The sequence below is a fragment of the Panthera uncia genome, chromosome D1, assembly GCF_023721935.1.
Source record: "Panthera uncia isolate 11264 chromosome D1, Puncia_PCG_1.0, whole genome shotgun sequence".
Classification (NCBI taxonomy): Eukaryota; Metazoa; Chordata; class Mammalia; order Carnivora; family Felidae; genus Panthera; species Panthera uncia.
Genome location: NC_064808.1, coordinates 93,615,654 through 93,636,199, shown reverse-complemented (window position 1 = coordinate 93,636,199; position 20,546 = coordinate 93,615,654).

Sequence of the window (20,546 nt, the reverse complement as noted above, 5' to 3'; positions counted from 1 at the left end):
AGACTCTGGGCACGGGAGATCAGACCTGTGGCCTTGGCAGTGGCTCTAGATGTGAGAGGACAGGCCAGGGGCCTGGAGGAGCTAAGTCTTAAGGAAGGGAGTCTGCCTGAAGGAAAACAATGTTTCTGCCCAGCCGGAAAGTAAGCCCCTGGCACCTCCCATCTGTCATGTCAGGCAGAGTGGCCGATGGGTTAGTCCTGGGGTCCGTAACTACTGTGTGCCCACGGGGTATGGAGCCGTGTGTGAGGTACTCAGAGCGAACGTGTGACGAATGTGACTTCAGTGTGTGAAAGTGACCTGACTTGCATTCGGAGAATTCTTCCAGGAGCAGGATTGGTGAGCTAAACCAATCTACACCCTCTTGCCTGGTTTCCTTGCCTAGAGCCTTTGAGGTCCTGGACGCTGAGCTCAGCCCTGCCTGAGGAGGGCGATTCTTCTCCCTCCGACACGGGCTAGCCTTGATGGGACTCATGCCCGCAGGTTCGCGCTTGCTGAGGCATCAGCTGGCTCCGGCCCAGGGATTGCAAGAGGGCCACGGGTCCTGGGAGAATTCCCTTGAGTTTCTGAACGTCACTGCTGCTCATGGGGTTTCTCTGACTGCCTCTTCTAAAGTAGCAGCACTCCCCCACCCCCCCTCCGCCAACTACAGCCTCCCATAGATGACCAAAATTATATCTATTTATTTACGGGCTTACAATCTGCCTCTTCCATTAGCCCACAGGCTCCTTGAGGGCAAGACACGTGTCTCTCTTGTTCGTATCTTCTGTACCCAGAACATCCTTTGTGCCTATGTCTAGCTCATGATAAACACTTGAATGTCTGTTAAACGAATGGAAAAAAAATATAACAAGTGAAGGCACAACCCTCCGTGCAGACCGGCAGGTTGAGATTCTTCCACAGCAAACTTGGTTTGGCCACTCTTCTGTTGACAGTCCCCTCGGGTCCCATCACCTACAGGAAAAAGCCCCTGTGCTCTGGCCTCTGCTGACCTCTCCGGCCTTATTTCTCACCATCCCCCACGCCCCTGCATCCCACGTGCTCACCCAGTGACTCCCAGACATTCGTGTGCAAACAGCCTTGGCACCTGCTAAAAACGTAGACTCCTGGGCCTCAGCTCAGGTGATTCAGATGGTGTTGGGTGGGGCCCAAGGATTGTCACTTTTTTTTTTTTTTCCTTTACCGTTACCCGGGAGGGGTGCCTGGGTGGCTCAGTCAGTTAAGCATCTGACTTCAGCTCAGGTCACGATCTCATGGTTCATGGGTTCGAGCCCCGCGTCGGCCTCTGTGCTGACACCTCAGAGCCTGGAGCCTGTTTCGGATTCTGTGTCTCCCCCTCTCTCTCTGCCCCTTCCCCGCTCACACTCCGTGTCTCTCTCCTTCAAAAAATAAACAAACATGAAAAAAAAATTTAAAATAAATAGTTACCCGCGAGACTGGGGCACCTGGGTGGCTCGCAGCTGGTTAAGCATCCAACTCTTGATTTCCGCTCAGGTCATGATCTCATGGTTCGCGAGTTTGAGCCCCACATCATCGTGCTCTGTGCTGACAGCACTGGGCCTACCTGGGATTTTCTGTCTCCCTCCACTGCTCATGCTCTCTCTCGCTCGATTTCAAAACTAAATAAATAAACAAACCAAAAAAAAAAAGACAGCCAGGAGAATTCCGATGGCAGGTGCTCTGGAGACCACACTTTGAGGAGCCATGCCCTGTCAAAGTACATCGCAGGCAGCTGGCTGGGGTGGGAGGGGAGGGGTCGCACTTCCTCACCTCCATGCCTTTGTATCACGGCCACTTCTGTGTGGCATCGCTTTTGCCCGTCTACATTCCCCACCCAGGAAATGCCCCTGCCTCCTCCAAGACTCAGCTCAGGGGTCGCGTCTTCTTTGGACACAGCCCTGCTTCCACCGGGCACGTTAGTTTTGTTGTTTTCTTTCCTCTCTCCGTACAGCACGTGTCGCACACCCCTCTCTTAGAGATCATTCCGCTTTTTTCGCTTCTTTTCTCCTCCCCTCCCTCAACACCGTGAGCCCTCTGAGAACAACTCGTGGTTCTCTCTGGACCCTGAGTACCGAGCAGGGTGCCCACCCGCAAGTGTCCGTTGGACCAGAAGTCCTTCTGGTCCCCCAGATGTGCCCCCCAGATGCGCCCCAGCCAAGTGCGTCCCCACACCTCTTCCCTGGCTAACCTAACCCTCTTCTCTGACTGCCGGGTCTTCCAGGAGTTCTCGCTCCAGAGAATGGACAGCCTCGTGGATGATCGTGTCAACATCCTGGGATTTTCCATTTTCAACCAGTCGCATGCTTTCTTCCAAGAGTTTGCCCAGAGCCTCGACCAGTCCTGGCAGGAGAACTGCGACCACGTGCCCTTCACTGGCCCTGCGGTAAGTACCTGCCGGAGCCCCCGCTACCCCCGGTGCCCCTTCACCTGCACACACACACACTCCCTCCTAGGGCCCTGCCCTGCCCGGCCCCATCCAGCTCAAAGAGAGGTGTGTACGGGTGCTGGGAAGCGGTTACGAGAGAGGTTTGACGGGGATGAGCTGTAAACGGAGAGGTTGGTGGAGGGGAGCAGGCCGACCGCCCCGCAGGGCCACGGAGCCGTCGTTTAGTGATGTCTGCGCGTCCCCTATGGCCAGACTCCCGGTCGTGCTGTTGCCGGGGCCTGCCTGAGTTTAGGATCCAAGAATCCTCTGACTGTGGGCACCTGGGTGGCTCAGTCGGTTAGGCGGCTGACTCTTGATTTTGACTCACGTCATGGTCTCGTGGTTTGTGAGATCGAGCCCCGTGTCAGGCTCTTTGCTGACAGTGTGGAGGCTGCGTGGGATTCTCTCTCTCCCTCTCTCTCTGCCCCTCCCCTGATCGTGGGCGCTCGCTCTCTCTCAATAAATAAACATTAAAAAAAAAAAAAAAAGAATCCTCTGAGTGGAAGGCACTTTTAGTTCGTCTGCTTCCTCATTTTTCGATAAAGGAAACTGAAGCCCAGACTGGGAATGGGGGTAAGGGTGGGGCCGTGGAGGTCCTGTTCAAAGTCTAACGCCAGGGCTTTTGCAGGGCAAAATTCGAGTCGGAGACTCCTGATTCCGGGTCCACGGTTCTCTCCATCACACTGGACCGCCGCTCTGAGTAGGTCCTCATCCGGGGAGGCTTCCTTTATGCCCTCACCCACGCTCTTCCTCTCCGTGCTCCCTTCCCCTGCGGCGTATGTGATGGAAGGGAAGCCGTCCCTGGCATACTCCGCTGGGTTTGATGTCCTTACTCTGTGAGGACAGGTCAAGTATGTGTGCTCGTGTCCGTCTGGTAAAAGGCAAGTCCTCAGGGGACTGGGATTGCCTGGCTTTCTAGGTCCCGTCCCAGCCGTGTGACGTGTCAGCCCCGCGAAGCCCCATAAGACAGCTTGGGTGATGCTCACATAACTTTCTGAAGGAGCTGCCGTCAGTATCTCCACTTCGCAGCTGATGAAACCGAGGCCCAGAAAGGTTAAGTGAACGGCCCAGGGTCACACGGCTAGTGAACAAAGGAACGAGCATCAGAACCCAGTTCAGAGTTTTAACTGCTCGGCCATCTTACCTCTTTCTAGGGCCATCATTCTCCTGCCTCTGTCAGTCGGCCTGGGGAAGTGAAAGTAGTTCGTGGGTATTTGTCATATGAGTGAGTGAGTGAGGCAGGTGGAACAGTGAGCTGGAGATAGAAAGAACCGGAAAAGAAGCAGGCCTGAGAGGTGCAGGGGAATTGGGCACCCCACTGGAATGGGACATTCCGTGGCTTTTAAAATGGGAGCCATATGGGGCACCTGGATGTCTCAGTCAGTTGAGCATCCAACTCTTGATTTCGGCTCAGGTCATAATCTCATGGTTTGTGGGATCGAGCTCCATGTTGGGCTCTCTGCTGACGGCATGGAGCCTGCTTGGGATTCTGTCTGTCCATCTCCCTCTCCCTCTCTCTCTCTCTCTCTTTCTCTCTCTGCCCCTCCCCCACTTGTGCACATACTCTCTCTCTGAAAGTAAGTAAAAAATGGGAAAAAAACATGTAAAAAATAGGAGCACGCCTGCCTCCCATACACGTCCGGGGCAAGGACATTTCTGAACATCTGCACAATGGACACCTAAGTGGTTGGCCAAGGCGGTCATCCAGTGGCAGACTTGCTGAAGGCAAGGGCATGGACAGAGTGACCTCCCAGCAAACATTGTACTTCTTTGATTGCATAGCCTGGTAGAAATCTTAGGGAGGAAGAGGTAACTAAAGGGTCAGAGCTCATGCAAAGCTCAGGGGGCTTTGATCAAGGAGCCAGGTGGGAGAAGGGCACTTGAGAACTGAGTTTCAGGAAAGGCTTAAGGGGCACATCCCAACAACGTATGTTAGACCCAAAAGAAGTGAGAATCTGTAGAAAGGAGTTGGCAGGGGTGAAACATCTGAAGAAGGGGGATTCTCACTGCCAGTAGATGCGTCAGGGACAGCGCGGGATGTCTTCAAGCACAGCGTCGCGGTAGGGCCAGGTGCATCCCTCCCAGCCGGATGCAGGCCTGTCTTCCCGGTCCTGCCACCGTGGCTCCGGCATTTGGATGAGGCTGGCGGACCGGAAAGACTCACAGCATAACATCAGGAAAGGAAACTGCTGCCTGCTCTCCAACCCAGGCTGTCCCACGTTTGGCATCTGGCCCTCGTGAAATAAAAGTTCCGTGTGACGTATTTCCAGTTACTCTCTGAGGGTCTCAGCCCTTCCATCAGCATTCACGTTGACCACAAGCAGGCAGGCGAGAGGCCTTCCCTGGGACCCAGTGGGAGGGCTTGTAAGGACCCAACGAGGAAGCCAGCCCCGTGCCTCTCACGGGTCTCTAGGGCTGGCCGTGCTCACACGTGCCGAAGACAGTACTGGCCTCGGAGGCACAGGATCTGGATTTAAATACCAGCCTTGCCGTTTTCTTGCTCTGTGATCTTGGGTCGCAGTTTTGTAACGCTCCGGGGCCTCAGATTCTTCTTCATCTGTAATTTGGGGCTGATTATGCTAGACCACTTTAGAAGATTCTCGGGAAGATAAAGTGGGCTATAATGCCGTCTTCAAGTGACAGTTACTCATTGAACGGGCTTCTTCAACATGCTATCTGCCAGCCACTGGGATAGGCATCAGTAAAGACATCAGGTCGCTTTTGCTAGAAATGCTGTGTAACGACCAGCCCCTAAATCTCACTAAGCGCGTAACGCGAAGCATTTGTGCCGCTCGTGCATCGGAGCACCTGGGGGGAGAGGGGGAGGGATTAGCTCCGGATTCCTTATCTGGCCGGGGATCAGCTCGTCTAAACAACTCATTCAGTCAATCTGGGCTAGGGCAGTTCTGCTCCACATTATCTCTCCTGCTTCCCCTGGCCCAGCAGGGAGGCCAGCCTGGCATAGTCTCGTGGTAGTGGTGGCAGGACGGTAACAGATCAAGTGGTAACACACCAGACCTCTTAATCAGTTTCCCAGAATGTCCCCTGAGAGGGATGCTGCTCCCCCCGTGGAAGCAGAGTGAATCCCCTCAGTGCGGCCTGGAACGATCAGGGAGGGCATCCCAGAGGAGGAGGAAGCCAAGACCGCCCTGCTGCTCACTTAGTGTGTGAGACGCTGTGCCGGGTGGAGGCGGGGCCGCGTGTCCTGTCACGTGGAAGCAACCCTCCTGACCTCATTTTTCTCCTTCCCAATCCCAGTCTCAGACCTCCCGAAGCCTCAGCACCTTATGTTCCTCAAGAATGTTGGGGGGCATTCAGGGAGGGGGCGTGTCCAGAGGCTCCCTCCATGCTGGGGGTGGAGAACAAGAGTACAAGCCTATTTCAGAGGGGAGGTGTGAGGAGCTTAAGGGCAAGCCTGACACCTAGCCCCGGTCACCGGGAGGGGACAGCCGGTCCTGGGTCCCGGATTGTGAGTGTACCTCAGTCGGCTTTCTCTTAGCCAAACCCTGTGGTTTTCTTGCCAGCAAAATCGGGACATGTGTTCTTTCTGGCTCAGGGGACCGGGGTGCTCCCTTCCATTTGTTTCATCCGTGTGCACAGAGCTGAAGTCTACGGCAGCACTTCCCACGAAAGTATCCCACCCCCACCTCTTTTTCCTCCTTACGACATCCCAATAGCCAGCGAGAGTGGTCACACACCCCTCCGTGGCAAATGAGGAAACTGAGGCACGGAAGAGTGAGATTAGAGCCTAAGTCTGCCTCTCGGTGCCAGGAGCCTTGCACCCATGGTCTCGGTGCAACCCCTCCCACCCCCCAGAGAGGGAAGGGAAAGTGTTACAGAAACCCCGCACCCGGAAGAATGTGGAAAGAAAGGGTGAACAGCTTCAAACAGCAACAAATCCTTCTCGAGGATTCTCACTTAGCAACTGCCTTTTGAAAAGCGGTGCTTCTTCCTGTCTCTTTGGGGGCTGAAATTCCCAGCACAAACAGCCCAGCCCTTTCATTTGCCGGGGAGCTGGAAGGCGAGAAGTAATCATGTTCCAGGAAGGCACACAGAACACTGGTTCTGTCTCCCCTTCGAGCTTCCTGCTCTCTGGGGACCTGCTCTCTGCTGCCTCCAGGGCCCTCTTCTTTCCCCCCTTCTCCTCTGCCCTCAGTCTCAGTTCCAATCTCTCTTCCTTCTCGTGTCTTCTCCCCGCAACTCTTCCCTTCCCCCGCTTGACATCCCCCATGACTCCTTTCCCTCCCTTTCTCTTCCGCCGCCTCCCCTACGCCCCATGTGCCTTCTGCACTCGTCGCATTTCCGAGCTGCTGGACTCAGCGGTTCAAGCTGAGCGTGGCCGCCCGGGCCCGGGCGGCACCACCAGCTGCCTGACCGCAAGCCACGCCCGTGCCCCCTGCCCAACACTGTGCAAGCTGCAGGCGGGAGAGCCGAGGATGGAGACACAGAACCGCCACTTCCCCACGCCGGCCCCATTAATCACGCTGCAAAGAACAAAAATCGCGGAAAATCATTAAAATTACAGATGGCTAGGTTAAGTAATTAGAATTTAGGCTCAAACAGATGTTTGTCATTAAGTGTTTATTTCATTGAATAAAACCCAGATTGTACGGACTACTCGATGAGATTTTAATGGTTCCTGTCCTGGTCTGATATTGAGGGGTAGAGATTAAGCTGCAGAGGTTCAGAGACAAACGGGTATCCAAGAGAATGGGCATCGGGAGAACTAGGGCGAGAACATCGGGGGAGGTGAGGGTTACAGGTGTGTGCTTGGGAGATACTCTTAGTTTTTCCTTCAGGGGAAGGGGAAGAAACTCAAGCCACAACTCCCTGAGTCGGATTGATTCATCTTAATTTATACTAAGCCTTGCACTCCCCTAAACAATTTACAAACAGCTCAAAAGAAAATAACAGTGAAGAACCAAATAAAAATATTAAAAAGCAAGAGAATCGAGAGTTCCTTGCCAAGCACCATTTTGGTGCCAAGAAAGAGGAGAGGATTTTAAACAAGGATTGAGCCGTTTGGCGGATTTAATATTTAGAAGACACAGGGACAGGGAAGAGCCGAGACAAGACAAGAGAGACACGCTCACAGATGGGGCACGGAAGCCACAGGAAGAGGCCGGGCGGTGGAGGGAAGGGTGGTGAATGGGATGGAAGAGAGAAGGAGCGAAGACAGAGGGGACTGGGGCCTCAGAGTGGAGCATTGGACAGAGTGCTGTTTTGGTTCCAGAGCCGCTTGTCCCCCAACCGCAATCCCAAATGCTTGCCAGCGCTAAATTAGAAAATAATAGCAGAGGGAGGAAACAAGCCGAAAAGCAGCGAGCTGCTTGGGGATGGAGATCGGCGGCGCGATGGGACAGTTGACGAGGCAGACATTACGGGCTGTCGCGCCGGAGGTGAAATGGGCTGAGTGGAGGAGATTGGCATCTGGGGGCAGATGAGCAGGAGGAGTTCAGGATGGGCGGCCGGGGGCTCAGAGCAGCCGCTGGAAGATCCAGGTGAGAGACCAGGGCGGGCTGCCAGGAGCCTGCGAGAGAGGGGCGGTCGGGTTCTGTCCGGAGCGCCCTGAGGAGACGGGAGTCTGGAGGGATGGTGTTCGGGGCTTGGGAGGTCTTCAGCTCAGATCGGCCCAGGCTGAGCCGCGGAGAGGACCGTGAAGCCCCGAGTGCACCGGGGACAGTCACCGTGTCGCCTCTCTGAAGGAAGTATGCAGATGGAGAGGAGACAGGGGCCTTGAGGCTGACCCTTCCACCGGCCCCTGCCCCCAGCATCCCCCTCTGGGGTGTCATTACCAGAAGCCCTGGAAGAATCTTGAAGGCCCCAGAGACGTCAAGGAACACGGCAAACAGCCACACGCCAGTCTCCCGGCATCCGGATCATTTGCTAATAAGAGGACATCAGCCAAGAAACCCGCATCCCAGACGAGTGGGAACAACAGCAAGCATGTGGCAGGAAGGAGCGTGGGGCCTGGTGGGAGGGTGTGAGAAATGGCGTGGCGAGCTGCGTCTGCCGGTCTATGGGGACTGGGGTCTCTCGGGGACCAGCATGCCGCCTCCTGAGAAGAAGGGCCTCTGGAGGGGTGCGGCCCAGGCCTCTCTGGGGGGCCTGGGGCAGCTGTGTCCCGGGAGGAAGGGTATCCCTGTGGCCTCGGTACTGGTTAAAGTACATCCAGCTTCCAGCAGGGAGAATCCTGTATTAAATCGCTTTATGCAGAGAAAGGAAATGTGTCACCTCAAGTCACAGCAGGTCGAGAGTCGAGACTCGGGACTGGTGTGTTTGGAAATCGGGTTTCCTTCCGTTCCCCTTGGTGTCAAATCCATCCTCAGGCTGGAGCTAGGCTGACTGCTATCGGCCCAGGCATCACGTCCCAACACAGTAATGCCCAGTGGAAGAAGAAGGGCTGCCTCTGTCAGAGACAGGAAGCTCTTCTGAGGAGGGGCCCCTTGCTCTGGGCCTCAGTTCATGTCTCCTTGGACAGAATTGGGCCACTTTCCCGGTCCTCAATCACTTATTGGTAGGGGGATGGGATGACTCTTGGACCATTCAGCGTCACTGGAGGGCTGGGGCTGGGTCAGCCACCCCTGAAGCACATGGCTGCTTGGGGGATGGAGCGTCCCGGGACAAAATGGGGGTTCTGATAGGAAAAAGGGGAGAAGGGCGCTATCTAAGCAACTGATAGTAACCTCCCACTGCCCCTCTGTCCTGCTTATAAGTCCTGTCCCAACAGAATTTCCAGATGGCTCTTAACAGAGAGGCTAGCGTGAAAACAAACAACCCATCAGAACAGGAGGCGCAGTGGGTGATGGCCGAACCCAGGACAAGAGAGAGGCCTGCCCACTCTCCTTCCCCTGCTGACTCTCTGGCCCAAGAGTCTCTCCTGTCTGCTGTTGAGAAGGTGACCACATCTAGAAGATTGCCCATGTAGTCCCGTGAGGCCAGGCACAAGAATAAATCTGACAGAGTGAGGATTCACCACCAGCTTCTCAAGAGGAGACCGGGGTGGGGGGGGGGGGGGGGGGTGGGTGGTGGTGGCGGGGAGCAGGGTGGAAAGACCATGCTGCAGACACAGGAGGAAAAACCAGACTGAGGAGAGGATCCCGGGCATCTGGTCCTGGTCCTGCCACTGCCTTGCTTGGTGACTTTGGGCAGGAGATGATTTCTTTGAGCCTCGGTTTTGTCATCAGTAAAAGGAGAGAGTTGGACTATTTGATTTCTAGGATCCTTTCCAACCTAACAGGCTGAGATTTTGAGACTTTGCGGACGGAGAGATTAGCTGGGAGACAAAGGAGAAAGCGGGACAGAAATTAGCCTACCGTACCATTTAAATAGCCAAACAGAAGGGTCTAGGGGCCAATGTCAGTAGGGGTAGCCAACCCCCCCCTCACCTCGGGTCAACGTTTGTCTAAGCTGGAAGGGGAGAGTCTGTGGCATTGATCATTTCCATATGTCCTCTTGGCAAGGAAATATGAGAGGTCCATTAATAAAGGAGCCACATGTGCGCAGGGGAAAATGAATTATGTGCAAAGGACAAGGACAGTTGTAGGCTTGCTGGGAAGCCTCAAGTGCCAGCAGGTGACCCTCAAATCAACGAAGAAGGAGCTGAGCTGCAGAGGGGAAGGGCAGCGGCTAGAGGAGAGAGAGCGGAAGGTGACCGGTGGGAGGGACTCGGGGGAGGTGGCTGGCCACCAGGACTGCAGAGGATTCTATTGGTCCTGGCCACAGGGTGCTTTGGGACCAGGGGACAGAAAAGATGGCACTGAGAGGGAAGAAGGCCCAGTGCAGACACCGGGGACCCAGTGCTCCTGCCTGTGTGGATGTCTCAGAGGAGAATGGGAGATGTTGAGGTCTACAGTGCTGCCAGATGGTGGAAGCTGAATAAATGGGGGAAGAAAGAAAAGAAGGAGCGAGAGAAGGAGGGGGTGGGGGTGGGCTAAGAAGGGGTAGGAATGAATACACGCGCGAGGCAGTTTTACAGTACAAGTGATCTTGGATCAGGGCAGAGAAACTCTATTGGGCTGTTCTCCCCTGTAATTGCCTTTTAGAAAGATTATCCCGAGTCAGCCTCCCCAGCTGCCGTCACAGGCAGGTGGCAGAAGTGCAAAGGGAAGAAGTCATTCTTCCCAGCCTGTTTCCTGCCTCGCAGCTCCCCGTTCTCGCTACTCCCCATAGCCTTAGTTCAGCCAGCAACTGCTTCCTCAGCTGACACCTGCCCGCACCTGGGGGTGCGCGGCCCCCCCCCCCCCCCTCAGGAACGGTGGCACCTGACCTTTGCAGTTTGCAGAGCACCTTGCGGATCTGTGAGGCAGGATGCTGCCAGTCGTTTGCAGAAACCGTTGTTCTCTCCAAGGTTCCACGGCGTGTTTGGGATCGCTCAGCACCTGCGCGAGGGCTGGGATCCAGACTCTGGGTTTGGTCTTCCTGCTTTCAAGCTCTTTCTCCTGCACCTCCGGCCTCAAGATGCTTACACTCTGTCTTGAGAGCTTGAAAAAGATCCCAGCGGTCCCAAGGTGGCCTCCCTGCCCCCGCCCTCGGAGGGGTGTCTCTCCCAGGGCCTGGCCAGGTAGGAGGAGGCTGTAAGAAGTCACAGCAGGGGACCGTCCAGGGGGACAGTACTGAATTGCCCATGGCAATGTCGCTCTTCAGTGGAGGGGCTTGCTTGGTAATCGGATGGTGTGTGGGCCTCCAGACCCCAATCTCACTGCTCCCCCGGGGCCTCCCCTCAGGGCTCCTGTATGGTTTGACGCTATCATCATTTACTCCCCGTAGGTTTTTCTTGTCAGGGACACTGTGTGCCCAGCGTGGTGTCATTGCCTCCTGAGAGGGCCCACCCCTCAAGGACGGGCATCTTCTGTTTTTCTGCACCTCCCCAAAGCTGCGGACATCCAAGTGACCTCATCGAGTAGTGCTCTGGCTGAGTCTTGTGGGCAGATTTCACTCCCAAGCTTCATTCAGTTCAAGAAACATGTCTTGGGGGGTCCTGCCACATACCAGGTCCTGGTGCTAGATGCTGTCAGGGATACAGAGTTATGACCTCGGTTGGTCCTGCCCGAAGAGCTTGCAATTTAATAGGGAGGTGATAATATGAACAGACCTCACCGGCTTCTTCCTCTGGCTCTAATTCCCTCTGCAGCGTGACCCCTGTCTGCATTTCTGGTTTATTGCTTCTTCCCCTCCCACCTCTCCCTCCCCCCCAAGCGCACACCACACTCTCCACCTCTCCATTTTCTGGAGTGCCTTTCCCCCTTTCCCAGCCGCTCCCCCTCCCAGATCCAATGACAGTCCTACCAAAATCCTTCAGCGCTCAGTTCCAACGCCGTGTCCTCCGAGAAACATTTTCTTCATCACCCCACGGGATCCTCCTCTATGGACCCCACAGACCTTTGTGCGCCCCCTCACTCAGTTTCACGTTACTCTTACTTGGGTCCCGCCTCCCCACACGCCTCCGCCATCCTGCTGTGATCTGTCACAAGAATAGGGTCCTGCTCATCTTCGGGCTTTGAACTCAACCCTGTGCTTCAACAGTACCCGTTACACGGAGTGGCACAAAGTAGACTGAGGGTAGGATGGTGTCTCCAGGAAGAAAGGACATCGTGGGGTCTTCTAGGGGTCAGGGACCTTCCGCCGAGTGTTGTGGCACGGGCATATCCGAACGTAGTGTCCCGGGTCCTTCCCTGTCCTGAGGTAGGCAGCTCCATCCCCTTCTTGGGGATTCTGAGAGCAATGGAAGTTGCTACACCCCTGGAGCGGAGAGAGAAAGGGATAGCCTTGAAGTCGTTTGGGGTCCGAAGGGATAGCTTGATGATCGAATCCCAGAGAAGCCTTTGCCACCCCTGTCTGCCTTGGGCAAGCACCTGGACTCGTAGGTGAGGAGCAGAGCGGGTCCAGACACAGGAGGTGAGCCAAGGGCGACCAAGAGGTGCCCTTATTTCTTCTGTTTCTCTTTTCCCTTGTCTTCCTCTCCTCTTTTCTTCCTCCTTTCCCTTCCCTCCCCCTCCCCCTTTACACCGATCCCTTCCTCTCTCTCTCTGCCCCCCGGCCCGCTGTCCGCCCTCTCCCAGCTCTCCTCGGCCCTGCTGTTTGACGCCGTCTATGCTGTGGTGACTGCGGTGCAGGAGCTGAACCGGAGCCAGGAGATCGGCGTGAAGCCCCTGTCCTGTGGCTCGGCCCAGATCTGGCAGCACGGCACGAGCCTCATGAACTACCTGCGCATGGTGAGGGGCGGCCGGGGCCCTGCGGGGCGTGGGGGGTGGGATCCCTGGTTCGAGGCCCTGCTCCTCCGGGCCTCCGCCGTACATCACAGTCCCAGAGACAACAGCCATCTGCGGTGACCCCGTTCGGTGCACCGCGGATCACATTTGTCCTCTGATCCCGGAAGTCCCACCCAGGGGGCCGGGCTTGGTGCTGTGCTGCCCACGTGTCCTCTGGCGGGATGGAAATGGCTCTCTAGCCCACGAAGAAGACCTCTCCCGGCAGAGAAGCCTGGTGCACCGTAGCTCGCGTTTTGCATTGAGAGTCAGGTCTCCCTGACTTCTTGCAGGCCTGAAGGTGGGTGTCCTCCAAAGAGGACAGATTCTACTAGCAGCCAACAGCCTGGAGGAGGGACACGGGAGGATGTGAGTTCAGGCTCCCGTCTCGGCATTGTGTTGGTTTATACGGCAGCTGCGAGGTCCCTGGGTGTGGGGCGTCCTTCTCCTCCTCCAGCCCCAGCCAAGTCTGAATTGGTTCCAGAGACATCGCATTTGTAGTCACCAGCTCCTGTGGCTGAGAGACAGGCGGGAGAATGGACCTTGATGGCCTCATTTCTCTTGGGCATCCTGAACAGCACACGGGTGGAATGCTTGGAGCCAAGTGGTACACGGGGCCTGTTTGGTGCTGTAACTCACTCTCTCTTGGACAGGTAGAATTGGAAGGTCTCACCGGCCACATCGAATTCAACAGCAAAGGCCAGAGGTCCAACTATGCCTTGAAAATCTTACAGTTCACCAGGAACGGTTTCCGGCAGGTAAGTCCTGGTCTGCCGCCATGGTGGCACATCCTTCCTCGTTGTTCCTTTCCGTGTCCCCAGCCTTCCCGTTTCTCCCCTGTCATCAGGATGGCCCCTGCTTTCCCTTGTCCCCAGGAGCTACAGGCCGCATCCTGGGCACACATGCTGGCATGCACAGGCCTCCCCGCTTCCCGCCACCGTGTCCGCTGGCGTGAGTCAGGGACTGCTGTTCTAGCAGATTAGCTAGAGGGAGCAGTCAGTCATGCTCTGTAGGGGACGCTGGTGGCGGGGGGGGGGGGGGGGGGGGGGGGGGGGGGGGGGTGGTGGTGAGGGGGAATCACATAAGGAAGGAATTCCCAGGCCTGGCCCGCTATTTTGGGTTCCTCTACTCCCTGAATTTCGCCCTAACCCTGAAGTAGTGTCAGGTTCCAGAGCTTGCAGGGAAGGAACCGACTGGATCCCTTCAGCATCGCAGTGGATGGCCGGTCCTCTTCCGCCAGCTCTTTCCTGACTGACCCACGCCCGGCTGATGCTGGTCACAGCCCTCCTCTCCCATCTGCTACCTGTCTTCTCCCGTCTGCCCAGGACGTCTCCGGCCTCTGAGGCCCCTTCCAACTCCCCACTCCTTTCCACATTCTCTTCCATCAACTCCTTCTCCCTTTCTCCCGTCCTCCCTTCCTCTCGCACCAGAGGAAACAGGGATTCTGACAGCCATCCCAGGTGCCTCTGAAGGTCTCCCAGCCTCTCCATCGCCCGGATAATCAACCCTCTATTCTTAGGCTAGCCCTTCTCCAGCCTTAGAAAAGCCAGAGAAATAGGAAATGATGCACTGATTAGAGCGGGAAACAGACATACTGGAGAACATCTGGCTGTCAGAGTAGCTGAACAGGGCCTCTGAAGGGTCTCACCTTTCCGGGAGATCATTAAGATTCTTCCAATTCCTCCTCCTCCTCCTCCTCTCCCTCCTCCTCTTCCCTTCTTTTTCTCTTTCTCTCCTTCTCCATGGTCACCGTCATCACATAGCAGCTTTCATTTCTTAAGTTCTTGCCACAGGCCATACACCATGCTAGGTGTGTCATAGGTATTTTCTCATTTAACCTTACAAACTAAGTACTTTCAGTTTCTTTGTATTTTAATTCTTTGTCACCTGCGCATAGAGACGATCTTATTTCTTCCTTTCCAATCTGGATGCCATGCATTCCCTTTTCTTGCCTTATTCAGTGGCTAGAACTTCAACGTTAATACTGTTAAGTTGTTTCCGACCTTAGGGGGAATGCATTCGGCCTTTCACCATGAAACTTAAAAACACGCTGCTAGTTGTAGGTGATGTGTAGATGTTCTTTATCAAGTTGGGGGTGTTCCCTTTCCTAATTTCTCGAGAATTTTTACCATGAACGGGTGTTGAATTTTGTCAAGTGCTTTGTCTGGGTCAACAGATACAATCATATTTTTTTCTTCTTTAGCTGGATCGTATGGTGGACTATATTAATTGATTTTCAAATGTTTAACCAATCTCACACACCTGGAATAAATCCCACTTGGACATAGTGTATAGTTTTTAGACATTGCTGGATTTGGTTTGCTAATATATTCTTGGGGATTTAGCATCTAACTTCTGAGTGATACTGGCCTACCGTGAGCGTAGGGGGTTTTTTGCTTTGTTTTTACCCGCTTTGTGTGGTGTAGGTAACAGGGTAATACTGGCTTCACAAAATGAATAGGGAAGTTTTCCTTTCTCTTCTGTTTTCTGGAAAAAGTTGTATATAAATGCTGTTAATTCTTCTCTAAATGTCTGGTAAAAGACTCCAGGGAAGCCATCTGGGCCTGGGGATTTCTTTTGCGGGGACTCGTAAATTACAAATTCAATTTCTTTAATGGTTATAGGACTATTCAGGTTATTTGTCTCATCCTCATTAGGGTTTGTTCGTCTTAGTTGGTAGTTTGTGATAGGTACTTTTATTAATCCCCATTTTATAAGTGAAGAAACCCAGGCTCAAGGAGATGGACTGACCTGGTCTTGAATGGTTAGTAATGCCAGTTGGTTTGGAACCCAGAGATCTCTGACTCTGACGCTGAAGTTCTTAGCCATTATGACAGACAAATCATGCATCAAAATCACCTGGGTAATTTGTTAAAAATACAGATTTTTAGACTCCACCCTATAAAGGTCTGATTGGGTAAGCCTTGATTAGGACCCAGGAACTAATATGGTCATTGAGCACCCAAGGTGGCCCCAATGAAACCCTAGGCTACGCTGTGGAGTCCCTGCCACATCTCTGTCCCACCATCCTGTCCCCATGTCTGAGAGGCTGCAGTTCAGCCCTTCTCATGACATTGAGTGCAGTGCCTTCCAGAACGACAGCGATTATGCTAGGCCACAAGGCAAGGTCACCCTTCTTGGAAAACAAGATAAAAGGAGAGTCCAGGTTTAGGTGGATAGCCAGAAACTCTGGGATAGAATATCACCAAATGGTCATCGCATTTAGCTAACCAATAAATGAGGATGTGCTTGCTATGTGTCAGGCACTGTGCTGGGCACAGAGGGAACCAGGCTGCAGAAGGCACAGTCCCTGCACTGAGAAAGAGCTCAGAGTCTGGTGACACAGGGCCAAAATAAGTGCAATTTGGGGTTATTAAGCTCAGATCTTGCCCTCGAGCTCATAATTCCCTGAACAAATGAAGCCTCCAGTGTGGAGGGAAATTGCTAGGTTGACTCTTCCGTGAGCCCCCACTGTGCTCAGGGATGTGAAGTGAAGAACGCTCATTCATTTTTTCAATAAATACCTGTTGATGCCTACTATGTTCCAGACTTTTTTCTAAGCACAGGTTTTAAAAAATGGGCAAAGTGTCTGCTTTTGTGGGGCCTATATCGTAGTATGGGACAGAACACTAGGCAAGCAAATACATGTATAATATAGCGTCAGTAGTCATAAGTGCTATAGAAAAAAAAAATTAAATAGGGTAAGGAAATGAAGTGCGTGGAGATAATCATGGTGGGGAAGCAGTAGTTAGAAGAACATAATGTTCATACCAAGCCCCAGACTTACTCCATAGAAAGCCCAATTCTAGGCTCTGAAACACTCCCCATTAGACCTCAGGCCTGCTTTCTGCCCCCCGGAAAGAGCCCCCTTCCATCACCCAAGCAACACCTGCGGTGGCAGTTGGCTGGTGACCCTGATCCCACCCTCTGCTTGAATGACAGCTGATTAGGCTCAAAGGACCTCTTCTTAACTCTGCTTCTCTAGCAGCTGCCACTCAGCCTGGCTTTTCCCAGCTGCCAGGCTGCAGGACTGCCTGGGTCATTAAGAAACAGCATCACCAGCCCCCGGCCCCAAGGTCCTAGCCCAGCCCAGCCCAGCAAAGGGTTCTGCTCTGGGACATCCCAACCAGCAGCTACTGGTCCTTCTTCGGCGGCACATGCTGTCGGTGTAGATAGGGCATCTCCAACCTAGATGTGCACGGGAGTGACCAACGGTGCTTGCTATAATTGTGCATTCCCAAGCCCCACAGCTATAAATTCTGAGTCGGGAGAACTGAGTGCCTTTCAGGAATCTGCATATTCTTGATAGCGCCCAGATAGATGATTACAGCGCAGGTGGGCCACGGGCTGTGTTTTGACAAATAGCGTTCTCTGTGCATAGAATTTCCTCTCGACCTCCCCACGTCCCATCCCCATCTTTCTGAGCCAGTGTGACCGTCAGAGAAGATGGTATTTTTGACCTTCGGCTCCCCTAAGTTTTTAAGTTTTTATATAAATTCCAGTTGTTTAACATAAAGTGTTATATTCGTTTCAGGGGTACAATATAGTGACTCAATCCTTCCGTACATCACCCGGTGCTCATCACAAGTGCCCTCCTTAATCCCCATCACCTATTTAACCCTCTTCCTCTGGTAACCATCAGTTTGCTCCCTGTAGTTGAGTGTCTGTTTCTTGATTTGTCTTTCTCTCTCTTTTTCCCTTTGCTCCCGTTTATTTTGTTTCTTAAATTCCACATATGAGTGAAATCATTTGGTATTTGTCTTTCTCTGACTGACTTATTTCACTTAGCATTATGCTCTCTAGATCCATCCTGTTATTGCAAATGACAAGATTTCATTCTTTTTTTTTAAGATTTATTTTATTTTGAGAGAGAGAGAGAGCGTAAGCGGGGGAAGAGGGGGAGAGAGAGAGAGAGAGAGAGAGAGAGAGAGAGAGAATCTTAAGCAGGTTCCATGCTCAGCGCAGAGCCCAACACAGGGCTCGATCCCACGCCCCTGGGCTCATGACCTGAGCCGAAATCAAGAGTTGGATGTTCAACCGACTAAGTCACCCAGCCGCCCCAATTTCATTCTTTTTTTATGGCTGAGTAATATTCCATTATATATGTATATATCTTACACCTTTATCCATTCATCAGTCGACGGACACCTGGGCTGCTTCCATGTCTTGCCTATTATAAATGATGCTGCAATAAACATTGCGGTGCATGTATCCCTTTGAATTCGTGTTTTTGTATTCTTTGGGTGAATACCCAGTAGTACGATTGTTGGAGCACAGGGTAATTCTCTTTTTAACTTTTTTGAGGAACCTCCACACTGTCTTCCCGAGTGGCTGCACCAGTTTGCATTCCCACCAGCAGTGCAAGAGGGCTCCTTTTTCTCCAGGGACACGACTCTTGACTGGATTTATTAAGTGGATTGTGATAATCCTCTTTTATTACCCGTTTTTCTTCAACAGATCTAGTGACTGTCCTGCTGCTTTCCTGTCTAGCTCAGGTTCTGTGAATATCAGTGAATACTGTATCATGGGCATGGAGGCAGCTTTGCAGTTCTGGTCCCCAGGTCCCATCTCAATCACCAGCTGAATCTTTGCCTCTTGATAGGTGTCCTTCCCCTGATTATTATAGGATGAAGAAGTGGTTTGGGGAGTGATGATTAATTGGGTTTCTTTTCCAGGGTGGGAGGAATGTCAGTATCTCTGCTCTAACATTCTTCCAATGCCATCCAAGGTGGTGCTGACAGAGGAAGGGAGAGTGACCAGGAACAAGGGAATTAACGTCTCTTGAGGACCTGTCGTGTACCAGACATCACGCAGACACTTTGCACAGATCACTTCTGACCTGGCGAACAGCCCTTGAAGGCAGATAAACTCCCACTTCACAAATGAGGAAACCGAGGCTCAGGAAAGACCAGGAACTTGACCAAAGCCCACTATTAGCAAGCATTTCGGGCAGAGCTGAAATTCACGCTCAGGCCTGTCCAGCTCCAAAGCCCATGTTCCTGGCTTTCCCTCACTTCCCTGGAATCAATCCCTAAGCCCCCAAATCAAAACACTGTACACAGGCCTGTGGCTTGTCTGCCACCTGCTCCCAGTGACCTGCTGGGCTGGGCTTTCTTCAGTAATGGTGTCTTCTCATCGGGCTTTGGTTTCGTTCTTTCTCTTCCTGTCTGGGCGAGTGACTATTAAGAGCTGGTTTTGATTATTTAAAAAGCACCACACAGGGACCCAGTGGGTTGTAATTGGTAAAATGTCTGAACCAAATGCCATATTCCCTGCTGGTGGCTGATTAAGGGATTATTACCATTTTAAAAATAGTCTTTCAGAATCCAGGGTTATTTTTTTTTACCATTTAAAAAAAAATACTATTTTGATTCTGTTTAGAGAGTGTTTTCCATCTTGGAATTCTGTTGGGAGGGGGGAACATGTTCCCCAGAGTATCCTCTAAGTGACATTTCTGAACCTGGACCAGCTCCATATTGCTTATTTATGGCCATAGAGGTCAAGGCAATTGCTTCTAGGTGCCCTAAGCCCATCCTCCAGTGCTGCCGACGTGAGATCTCCCTTCTCCATCCCACAGTCTCCCTTCTCATTTCCCAGAAGATGCCCTGGATGGCATTGGAATAGTATAATCTCCCTACTTCATTCGGGATAAATCAGATTTGAAAGAGACAAGGGAAAAATAGAAGTACAGCATTAGCGGGCCCTTGATTTCCTTCATTTCACTTAGTCTAATGATCAGAGATTCTGAGCAGCCCCCAAGTGACTTTGGGAGGGCTGTAATAAGATGAGCACACCTTTCATCTAAGGATCGGAAGTGACTTAACAGGCTCTAATTAAGCCTTTGGGAGAGGGAGGGCTAAGACATGGGGGCCGGACCTCCCTAGCCAAAGATGCAGATCTCACTTTTCCTGTTAGACTGTATTATCACCAGAGGAGTACCTCCATTTTCTTCCTCTGTGGGATGTGGATGATTTGGCCCCTCGACGTTTGTCCTCGTTAAACCCAAGGATGATTGACACTAGATTTGCTTGGCACTGTCTTCTGCTTGCCTACGGTTGGGTAGCAAGCTGGCTCTACTGACGTATGACAGTATTAGCTCACGGTATTATTGGGTGTCTCCTTCATGGCACCCCATACTGGGTGGTATACAGAGATGTTTAAGATTTGTCATCTTGTATCAGCCGTACCTGAAGGCCGCTCTCTGTCTTGCAGGTGAAGAAACTGAGACAGAGAGAGATAAAGTAATGTGTCCACATCCGCACAGCTAGTACGTTCCAGGCTTAACTGAGTCCAGGTCTAGTTATCTTCAATGTCCACATCTTTCTTTTTTTTTTTTTTTTAATTTTTTTTTCAACGTTTTTTATTTATTTTTGGGACAGAGAGAGACAGAGCATGAACGGGGGAGGGGCAGAGAGAGAGGGAGACACAGAATCGGAAACAGGCTCCAGGCTCCGAGCCATCAGCCCAGAGCCTGACGCGGGGCTCGAACTCACGGACCGCGAGATCGTGACCTGGCTGAAGTCGGACGCTTAACCGACTGCGCCACCCAGGCGCCCCAACGTCCACATCTTTCTACTTTGCAGCTTGGCCCCAGAATGTGTTGGGGGAGACCTCCAGGGCTTCTAGTCTAATGTCCCATCCCAATGCAAGAATGTTTTCCGTGGGGACCCCGAGAGAAGCAGCCACCTAGCTTCTCCTTGAGTCTGTCCTGGGCTGGGGGACTCACTACCTCCCCAAGGACACATTCCCAAGTCTTCCAGGTACTAGATCAAAGTCTGCCTCTTCATTCTGCCCTCAGAAGCAGCCGGAATGGCTCGCTTTCTCTTTCACTCTTTCTTTCTTTCTTTCTTTCTTTCTTTCTTTCTTTCTTTCTTTCT